The sequence below is a fragment of the Egretta garzetta genome, unplaced genomic scaffold, assembly GCF_000687185.1.
Source record: "Egretta garzetta isolate BGI_Z169 unplaced genomic scaffold, ASM68718v1 scaffold963, whole genome shotgun sequence".
Taxonomy (NCBI): domain Eukaryota; kingdom Metazoa; phylum Chordata; class Aves; order Pelecaniformes; family Ardeidae; genus Egretta; species Egretta garzetta.
The window spans coordinates 89,148-101,200 of record NW_009259230.1 but is presented as its reverse complement, the minus strand read 5'-3'; positions in this window follow the sequence as shown (position 1 = coordinate 101,200).

Here is a 12,053-nt window from a genome sequence, read left to right as displayed (position 1 = left end):
GGTTGCCCAGAGAGGTAGTGGAGGCCCCGTCCCTGGAAACATTCAAGACCAGGTTGGACGGGGCTCTGAGCAGCCTGATCTAGTTAGCAGTGTCCCTGCTCCTGCAGGGGGGTTGGACTAGATGACCTCTAGGGGTCCCTTCCAACCCAAAACATTCTATGATTTGCTTCTTTTTTCCTGCTACTGAAGCACAGAGGCATTTAAAACACAGAGCCTCACCCAGTAGGTCCTCATTCAGCTGATTTGCTAACAGAAAGCACAAGATGCAATGCAGGAGGTGGCAGACAAAGAATATCTACCCAGGTCTTTTTTTCCATGATAAAGGTAAAGCTGACTTGTCTGTCCATTATTTTCCCTTCCTCCTGTTTCCTCTTCAACATCCTCCTGAAGTGATCATATTTAGAAATAAAAGATTGAAAACACTTCCTACTCCATAAGTTATCATTCAGCTGGGTTAAAGGGATCAGGAAATCGAGCTAGAGCACTAGCATCTGCCTTGTCACATAAATTAAATTAGAGCCTTCAGACAAAGCAGCATATTGCAAAGGTGATACCTCCTTCTAAATGTTCCAGTGCAGAATAAGCCTCCCTGGCCACTCTGAGCCTTTACAGATGGCAGGTAATAGCCAAACATCCTTGAGACAGTATCCACTATCCTCCTACAAGTAAAAGAACCACAGTTCTGCCTTGACTTTATGGGATCCACACAAAAGCAGCTGAAGCATGCAGAAAGGGTGCTGGAGACTCTCTTTCGCTTCCACATTACACACCTATCTGTGGCTTAGAAACAAACAGGCTGAGGTTTACCAAGTACTGACCTTTTCTCCTGCTTTCCCATCCATGGAATTTTGATTGGTGTCTATAAGAAAAGTTTACCTCAAATAAATTCCCCTATAGTTGTAAAAGCAATATTAATTTATGTCAGCCTTAGCCAGTCAGCCATGTACACCACTCTCTGGTACAGTGTTTTCTTACTAGATTAAGAGTAATTGGTGTAGAGAGCTGAGCAGAAGCTGCTGCAGTGCCATTGAAAAAACGGATGTGCATCCTCTAACCTTCAGAAAATATCTTAGTGAAGTCCAACACATCTGCCTCCAGTTTTCATTAAGCAGCTTTGGCCCAGTATTCTTTTATGTAAAATCATCAGCTCTTTTAAACAACACAGCTCTCACTTGCTGTTCCTTGCACTTAAAGCACTTTACAACGAAGCTAGTAAGTTCATTCTTGCCACAAGCTTGTTCCATAAAATAAATTTTTAAAATGCTGTAAAGATCTTAAGAGAAATAATAGTGGCCAAAACTATATGCTGGGGACTGGTACACTTGCTAAATTAGCATACCTTTTCTGTTGTTTCTAAGAACAGGACTAGAGAATACATTGCTTTGCTGCAGTTAAAAAATGCTGGCAACACATCCATGAGGAACTTTAAAGTCCCTCTTAAACTGGGTAGAAATGTCATGTGCTGTGGGTAGAAGGGCATCAGAAGAGAGGGCAGATCACAGAAGAACTGCCAGTCTGCTTCCCGGTCCTGATGGCATGCAGTGGTGAGGGAAGAGCTTCACGTTTGCTTCTAAAGAGCCCAGCCAAGCTGTAGGCACAGTGATTAGACTGGTACTCCAGTAAGGAAAGTAACCTTCCCCACCCCAGTCAGTCTCAACAGGCTCCTCTTCCACCCTGAGGGACAGGTAATGCTCTCTTTCACAGCAGGTGACAACAAAAAGAACAGGAAATAGATAGAACTGGTAAAATTAAAGCTTTTCTTAACACTTACCAGTGCTTCCATGATACTTTTTCTGCTTTTTATGAATGGTAAAAGCAAATTCAAAAAAAAAAAAGCAAAAGGTGGCTATTGATTGGGAGCAGGCCAGTGCTTGTAATGCAAATCTGAAAGTTTGACTGGAAATGCTGTGCAGAAATAGCATCACATCATTATCTGTGCCTTTTCATGTCTGTTTATTTCTGTGAAATCAATGCTCTGATCCTGTGGAAGAAAAGATCATGTGGCATTGTAATTAAAAGCTATGTAAAAATATATATGTAGAAAAGAAAGGAGTCAAAGTCCAGTGGAAACTAATCATAGAATCATAGAATCATAGAATCATAGAATCATAGAATCATAGAATCATAGAATCATAGAATGTTTTGGGTTGGAAGGGACCCCTAGAGGTCATCTAGTCCAACCCCCCCGCAGGAGCAGGGATACTGCTAACTAGATCAGGACACCGCTAACTAGATCCTGGAAGGTACTGGCTTTTGAAGATTGAAAAGGTGTAGTGCTTAAGTTTGGGATCCCTAAATGTTCTAGCATTAAATCTTCAACTTCCATCAAACTGCCATTGAAGGTTTAGATTAGATATTAGGAAAAAATTTTTCACCGAAAGGGCTGTCAAGCACTGGAAGGGGCTGCCCAGGGAAGGGGTTGAGTCCCCATCCCTGGAGGTATTTAAAAGCCAGGCAGATGTGGTGCTTAGGGGAATGGCTTAGTGGTGGGATGGCAGGGTTAGGTTAACGGTTGGACTTGATGATCTCAAAGGTCTTTTCCAACCTAAACGATTCTATGATTCTATGATTCTGCAACTCTAATAACTCTTGTCAGGTTTGATTATACAGCTATAACTGACAATTTTGGAAGTACAGTATGTATTACATTCGAAGATGCATATATATATAAACTGTTCTATTGTAGTAATTGAATCTGTAGAAACTATGATTTTTCTTGTTAGTGATAAGTATATATACACACACACACACAATTCCTTCATTAGCCCACTTACTTAAACACTTCAGTAGTAATAAAAACAGATCCTTTATCCCAAGCCCACCCTTGAAATCCATATGCTTTGCAATACAATGGTCTTTCAATTGTCATTGCCTTGCCTTACCTACTCAGAGCCTGAACTCATCCCTGGATAAGCTTGTTGCACTACATCTTGTTAGGAATCAGATCCACGATAACCAGCTGTTTAATGGTGTCCTACAGGAGGATTTGAATTCATGGATATCTGACTGCATCCTAATTACATGCTAGACACTGCCTACAATTACAGCTTTCCTTCTGTAGCACAAAAATGGACACACCTCTGTGGAGTCAACTCCTTACTAGATTACAGCATTCGTGAAAAGGTCAGATTATAATTTACACATACTTAAGAGTTTATACATTTTGGTGCCTCCTGTTGCATCTGCCTAGCAATATGTTTTGGTATTATTTAATAACCAATTTACTGCATCCTTCAGGTGTCTATTCTAAAAGTCCTCATTCTTTTCCTTTATGAAGTTACACCTTGCTATGGTGATGGGTAAAAACCGAATAATTACTACTTTTTTCCTGCATAAGCAAAGCAATTTAGAGCACTGCTAATATTATTGTCAAGCAAACATTTCCTTTTCTCGGGTGTGTCCAGAGAAGGGTAGTGTGAATTGGGGAGGGGTCTGGAGCCCTTATCACTCCCTACAACTGCCTGAGAGGAGGGGGGAGTCGGGGGGGGGTGGTCAGGCTCTGCTCCCAGGGAAGGGGCGATGGGATGAGGCGCACCGGCCTCAAGTTGTGCCAGGGCAGGGTGAGGTTGGCCATGGGGAACAATTCCTTCCCCTTGGGGCTGTCAGGCACGGGAAGGGGCTGCCCAGGGAAGGGGTCGCGTCCCCATCCCTGGAGGTATTTAAAAGCCAGGCAGATGTGGTGCTTAGGGGAATGGCTTAGTGGTGGGATGGCAGGGTTAGGTTAACGGTTGGACTTGATGATCTCAAAGGTCTTTTCCAACCTAAACGATTCTATGATTCTATGATTCTGCAACTCTAATAACTCTTGTCAGGTTTGATTATACAGCTATAACTGACAATTTTGGAAGTACAGTATGTATTACATTCGAAGATGCATATATATATAAACTGTTCTATTGTAGTAATTGAATCTGTAGAAACTATGATTTTTCTTGTTAGTGATAAGTATATATACACACACACACACAATTCCTTCATTAGCCCACTTACTTAAACACTTCAGTAGTAATAAAAACAGATCCTTTATCCCAAGCCCACCCTTGAAATCCATATGCTTTGCAATACAATGGTCTTTCAATTGTCATTGCCTTGCCTTACCTACTCAGAGCCTGAACTCATCCCTGGATAAGCTTGTTGCACTACATCTTGTTAGGAATCAGATCCACGATAACCAGCTGTTTAATGGTGTCCTACAGGAGGATTTGAATTCATGGATATCTGACTGCATCCTAATTACATGCTAGACACTGCCTACAATTACAGCTTTCCTTCTGTAGCACAAAAATGGACACACCTCTGTGGAGTCAACTCCTTACTAGATTACAGCATTCGTGAAAAGGTCAGATTATAATTTACACATACTTAAGAGTTTATACATTTTGGTGCCTCCTGTTGCATCTGCCTAGCAATATGTTTTGGTATTATTTAATAACCAATTTACTGCATCCTTCAGGTGTCTATTCTAAAAGTCCTCATTCTTTTCCTTTATGAAGTTACACCTTGCTATGGTGATGGGTAAAAACCGAATAATTACTACTTTTTTCCTGCATAAGCAAAGCAATTTAGAGCACTGCTAATATTATTGTCAAGCAAACATTTCCTTTTCTCCGCAACAGGTATTTGATGTAGTCAGAAAATGACATGGCTTACAGTTCATTTATATTATTAGAAAGCACGAAGAATGTAAAAAACTTCTTTAATGATTGTTCCCTTCTTTTTCCCTTTCCACCATCTCTACCAAATAACATAGTCCAGTTGCTTTAACATCTGTCAACATGGTTCTGTATTCAATGCCCAAGAGAAGACAGAATACACATTGAATAAAGACAACTCTGTTAATCATAGCTTACCTTTCACACTTGTTTTGAGAGCATCTGTTGATTACTCCAAGCAATGAATAGCACATCGTTCATATTTTTGCAAAGAAATACAACCAGTTATTGAAAATGTACTCAGGATCTTATAATACCCTTTTTCCTGTCTACTTGGATATCAACAAAGAAACATTGATATAAAAATACAGATGGGGAGTGTTTGGGCTAAGCCACGGGAGGGAGCTGGTGAGAAGACAGACAAAAAAAAGATCCTTTTCACTGCTTTCGCAGGGCTGTGCTTATTTATGGTGCTTGCACACACACACAAAATCAGCCATCTTTTCATGGAAATTGGCTAGAATTCCATGGAAATTTGAAGAGCAATGACTGCCTACCTGCTCACAACCTCCACCTCACTCTGAGCACATGGATCACGCTCTCTGAGCACACCTCCAGGATCACACTCTCTGAACAGAGCTCCGGGGGAAAATGTGGTTCACGGCAGCATAGGATAACTTGCAGTTACTTGGAAAATAAATAACCATCTTGGACTGAACCTGATGTTTTCTCACTGTGTGGAGGAATGTAGGAAGGAAAACCTGGATGAGACAAAGAGCATAATTTTTTCTTAGTTGTGCACTGTGTATTTCTACAGAGAGATCTATTCCTGAAATTGGCAATATTCCCATATATGGAAAATACAGCTATATGTTTCTTATGGATGGTATATAGAAGATTGTGCAGTGAGCACAATTGAAACATATACAGATTACAGATACAGGAATGACTTTGTAGTTAATGTCAGCCTGATTGCCAAGGTCTTGTAAGAAGATCAACAGTTCATGTATCTGACAACAGTAGCATGACTGACTGATTAGGCACAACAGTATTCCCTCTCATTCGTCCTCTTTCAAGTCTGGAGCACACACAGAGGATATCAGGTCTTCTACCAAAATCAGATAGCATTTTCAGGTACTTTGTAACTGAACCTACAGATAATGCACAATCAGATTCTCTCTTTCCAAAACAATGTGGATCAAAAATGAATAAAGAGAGGCAAGAAAGCATCATTCTGTGAAAATAAACTCATACATAATTCAGTTTCTCTGTAAAGTTCCTACCTTGCCAAATGCAAACTGCCCAATATCACCTTAAATAAATTTAGACATGGTTTATAATATAGAGGAACAGCAGTGATACTTCTCAAGTCTCCCTGAATAAAGAATTTTGTACTATAGGTGTTGAAGGCTCCTCTCAATCAGGCACATAAAGAGATCAGAATAATGGTAACAGTAGAGCACAATCCAGCTTGCTGAAGTCAGAGACTTCGAAGGGTCCATGGCAAAATTAAGAGTAGGACTGCCATGTCTCAAAGACATTCGGAAGAAAATATCTCTCTCTTACTCTTTTTTAAGTAGAATGCTTCTGCAATTATTTCTTAAAACAGCCTTAGTATTGTGATTGCTTGTGTAAGCTTCTGTTGCGATGCAGTGAGGTGAAACAAGTGCTTGATGATACAAGGACACTTTCACTGAGCACAAAGAGAGAGTGACACAGACAAATCCATCATGCTTAGCCTGCAGATCCAAGTGCACAAAGTAAAGTATGCTGAAAACCTACCACACATGCAAATAAAAGCAACAGATAAAAGCACAATGGATATGCATAGTGGGATAAAACGGACAATACAGCATTAAAGATCATCCTTTACTGACCTCAGGAAGAAGTTAAGACACAATGATCAGATTACCATTTTCAAAGCAAGAAGTGATGTCAACCATCCAGCTGAAGGCACCAAAGCCTAGGTTTCAATGTGCTGAAGATGAGCAAGTCAAAGGAGGGCATAGCATGACAGAAAACAAGCCAATCTATCTACTTCTGAGAACACAAAACCTGAGCAATTTTGAACTATTTCCCATTGAGTCCCTATTTTCCAACTACTTAAAATTCCAAGGAACATTATTATAGAGTCCCACTCAGCTATAATGAACCTATTAAATTATATGGAGTAGCATATGCAATCGGAAGCAATCACCTTATTTTAACATGACAGCTCCTAAGAAAGTGGTAATACAAATCCTGTTATTGCATAAAAGCATTGGAATTACTTTACTAGTTATTATTATGATTATGTTTATTATACGACAATTTCAGCAAAATAAATTATCAAAAAACCCCAATGCTATGTAAACAATAAATTAGTACAGGAAAAAACAGCTAAGAGCTTTTCTTTTTGTTATTGTAGTCTTTTGTTGTGCAGGCTTAAATTTAACTATAAAAAAAAATACTGGGCCTAAAATACGCACATAGAAGTGTCTCTAGTACATTTCCAGTAATCCCCCTGACCACAGTGAGATTAGTTCTGTGATAAAAGGGGAAATAGATTAATAGGATTGGTTCCTAAGCACACACAAATGGAATCTAAGAAAATAGAACAAAATAAAATAGAACAAAATAGCTATTAATATATATATACATATTGTAATAATAAATAATAAATTATATAAATTATAACAATGCCAAATAATTTATTTTATTCAATATGCATATATTCAGTGAGTCTGTCCTCTCACCAAGAAAACAAGTAAGGAAAAAGGAATACCGGTTTGCCTGCAGTGAGGGAGCTGAGGGAAAATATTCTTCTGCCTTCTTATCTTCTTGTTTAAGCTTTGTGTTTCTTCAGTTTTCTCTTCCTCAGCAAATTCCCTATCAGCTTTTACTGCCACCTTGTAAGGGACCACATTGCTTTGCTGCAGGCCACTTCGATGCATGGAAGGGGCAAATCTGAAAAAGGCATTGAGATCTCAACACATGCAGTGTTGAAGGCCAGCTGAACCCACAAACTAGAGCAACTGAAGGGCTGCCAACTTACAGGCACCATACTGACAGCTGTACATGGCCACAACTCTGAAATTGGCTTGTCAGTCTGCAGCAGACCTGCAAAACTCATAAAACATTTACCGATAAGGTAGTATGCAGATAACCCAGCTAAGGACTTTCCATAGTGCTTCCAGCACTATTGCTACTACCCAGAAGGCATCTTCAAATTAAGATTTTGTGTTTAATTACACACAACAGCTTCACAAGAAAAATAGTGACCCTAGCATATTTTTAGATTTCAGATTTGCTACACTGGGCCATCCAAAGCATTTCCTCATTGCACTAGCAGAAAATATTAAACTTTGAAGAAGAGAAATGTCATGCTTTAGATGTAAATGCTATGCCATTTGTCAAGGCCTTTTTATATGTAAGTGATGACCTGGCAAAGTTGAAGAAGGCTGTGTTTTTTCCTAATTAGTTTATAGAGGAATTTTTGCAGGGTTATAATGAGTGAGTCTAGAAAAGATCTCTTCACAACAAGTCTTCTAGCATTGTTAAGTCTATGCCATGATGATTCCCCTCATGATCCAGGTGTGATTTCCCCAAGAAAATTAGGACCATGTATGCCAATTTGACTTGCAATTACATCATTCCTAGATTATCTTGCCTAGTCACAGCTGTAAGTTATGGCAAGCATTTGCAGGAACTTGCAGTTTTTCTCTGGGTCCAGACAATTTATCATGTCCCACCAGAGAAGATCCCACTATCTATCTTTCTTTGTTGACTTACTCCCACCCAAAATGTTTCTCTCATTTTCTACATGTATTGAAGGAATTACATAGTCTGTGTTGTAGCAGAGATGAGAAAAAAAAGGGTTAATTTTAACCGATCATGCTGCCACAGACTAATCTTCCCATATCTTGGATGATACATGTAGACTGTGGACTCTTAAGTCCAGGCTGCCCTTCTGGTTGTTTGACTCACAGGAATGCATTGGTTTGCCTCAACTCCCTCTTTTTTATGGTCAGGCCTTTCTCCTCCAGAATTCAGAAAAACTGCAATAACAAACTTCCAGCATTACACTCACCGCTAAAGTGACACATAACAGTAATACAAAAAACACTTTAAACAATGAATTGTAAACCTCCTTGCCAAAAAATGGCCTTTACTGGACATTTAATGTTTTATTTTTCAAACTAAGAAAAGCCTGGGCAAACACCACCCCTCCCCACCAAAAAAAAGAAAACTATGAATGTTTACTCCATTCAGCAGAATTTTCATTAAGAGAAGAGCAAATTGCCCAGTTAGGATAATTTCACTAGTAATATTGGCATACAAATCTTCAGAACCTAACTGATTCTTTTAGTCCAGCATATTTTTCTCTCAGTACATACAGTCAGAAATCCCCTGTTCTGAGATTTTCTGCCTTATTCTGTCCAGGTTGAATTCTTTGCTGGTTTTTGCAACCTGTGATCACTTGTAGTGCCACTGGATCTGAAAACTAAGTGACCAACCCACCATTGAAAGTCATTTTACTGAACAAACATCTCCCCATATGTATCAGGATTTCCTCCTTACCTTCCTGTAAAGGTGACATAACAAGCCAGTAGAAAGGATTATCAGATCCAAATTATCCACATACTAATTCACCACAAAGTAAGAAATTGCTAGATGGTTATTCTCAACACACAGCCTCTTCCAAACAAACTTATACACATGATTTATTGTCTCGTCCTTGGGGTGGTGCCACAGTGGAGCTGATAATAAGCTCTATTTCAAGACCCTACTGTTGACCTTCATATTCACAAAATTTGAGACTAGGCAATTCAGTGCTACAATAGGTTCTATCCCTGACATTAGATTTTTATTTGCAATGCAGAATGTACTTTTATTTTCAAGAAAACAGGTGGTCTCAATCTAAAAATAACAGCATTTGAGGTTTATGAGGATTTCTTAAATTGATGCAACTGGAATACCCCACAGACACTTTAGATTTAAAAGAGTTCCCCAATATCAGCCAACCTTGTGAGGACTGATTCCTGTGATGTGACTCCTGTTTTGGCAAGGAACATGCTTTACCCCTTCCTACTGGTTGATTCCATGAGAATATGAGAGAGTACTGCCATGGTCATATCTTTATGTGGTCACCAGAACCAGAGAACCTGGAGAGCTGGAGACAGCTCTGTGAAAATTCCGAAGCAAACGTACCACTGGATCTATTAACTTGAAAGATAATATTCTGCCGCACACTTGGTCCCATGGCCTCCTCTGTTTTTTAGCAGGTGGAAAGAGGACAAAAGTAGGGGGACATGCTGGCACAGAGGTCTCCTCACAAATTGGGTGGAGGTGGGGAGAGAGGGGCAGAGTTCAGTGTTCACTGCAGCATACAAACACACATATATCTGTATATATGAACTTATATACAGATAAGGGAAAATCTGCAAAGCTTCTTGAGTACTTCCTGCTTCTGCCATGGGAAGGGCTGCAGGCTTCTGAACTAGCCATACTGACACTGAGCAGCAGTGGGGGTCACTTTCACGCAGCCCTTTTGCTAGCACAGGAGAAAATAAGCTGCTCACTTGTTAAAATACTTTTGTATTTCAGTCAGCTGAAAACCTTACCATGCAAATTTTCTGTACTGCAGTTAAGTCCTGATGCATGGAGGGACTTTATGTCCTCTTGGATGACAAAGAATTTACATTGCTACTTTGCAGAAGCACTTTACCTCTCTAAAAGCTATTTTCAGAAAGATTTGTTTGTTCTCACAGGACATTTCTGTCAGAACTGTGAAAATATGCTTAACCTGCCATGGATAAAAATTATAAAGCTTACTAAAAGCACAGGCTGAAGTCCTACTGGCTGCTGGTGACTACAAGTTTCTGTCAGGCTGGAAAAGTCAGCCGCTTCAAGCCCAGCAGCATTGCCATGACAACATAGTGTTAAAAAGCTTCATATTTTAACACTTCAAATATAAAAAGGTAATTTCCTATGGTTTTCTTTATATGTCCTACTTTGTAGTTTACAGATCTCTAGCTAAAGGATTTATTAGAAGTTAGTTACCAAGTAGACTTAAAGCCCTAAGGGAAAGCCTCAAGATTTCTCTGTTGGCTACTGCAACTAATAAACTAGAAATCCTTACCTCCTGTACAGCACTGTTCCCTTATCAACATTAGATGGACCGCTGGTGAGAAGCAAGCATCATCATGCACATTTCAGAGGCCTAAGAACTGAAGCACTAGAAGGCATAAACAGGACTGAAATAGTTACAAGGTAGGAAAGAAGACACTAAGAATGTCAGTAAGTGCCATGTGTCCTGTGAACTACAATCAACAGTATCCCTCACATGATATACTGAGACAATGACCATACCACTGTATAAACTGCTTGCATAATTTGCACTAAAATTTGGTCTCTTCTGTACTAACAGCTGTGTGTAAGATTTACTTACCACAATGACCGAGCATTCACCTGGCTCCTCTGCACTGCACTGCACTCATTTCTCCTCCTTGTTCCTAGCAGGCTCTTTCTGCAGTTAATACACTGAGGCAGATGCTTGGCCATTTAATGCTTTCCTAGACCAATGAAAATTTCAGCCTGTAGCTTGCAGTGTGGTTGAACCAAAGCCCAATGGATAAATTCAAGTCTCAAATTAATATTGCCTCCAAACCACAGTAAATTTTCAAGTATCAGCTATTTCCTTACAGCTACAGCTGCTGGTGTTCATTTCATTGCAGTTCAGGGAGGGCTGTAATTTGTCAGCCATCCCTTGATCTAAATTTGTGGAGACATGCTAAAACATGATGGTCACCCTGTTCCTCCTGGGGCGATACATCCTTTGCCACCTTTCGTTCTCCAGCTCTTGCAGAAGTTCTGTCTTTCCCAGAAGAATTTTCAAAATCTGGAGAAAGGATAAACAGAATGAAAGCTGTAAGGGTCAGGTTTATCTTCCATAGAATCATAGAATGTTTTGGGTTGGAAGGGACCCCTAGAGGTCATCTAGTCCAACACCCCCGCAGGAGCAGGGACACCGCTAACTAGATCAGGCTGCTCAGAGCCCCGTCCAACCTGGTCTTGAATGTTTCCAGGGATGGGGCCTCCACCACCTCTCTGGGCAACCTGTTCCAGTGTTTCACCACCCTCATTGTAAAGAACTTCTTCCTTATATCTAGTCTAAACCTACCCTGGTTTAGTTTAAAACCATTACCCCTTGTCCTGTCACAGCTGGCCCTACTAAAAAGATTTTCCCCATCTTTCCTATAGGCCCCCTTTAGGTACTGAAAGGCCGCAATCAGGTCTCCCCGCAGCCTTCTCTTCTCCAGGCTGAACAAGCCCAACTCCCTCAGCCTGGCCTCATAGGAGAGGTGCTCCAGCCCCCGGATCATTTTTGTGGCCCTCCTCTGGACCCACTCCAACACTTCC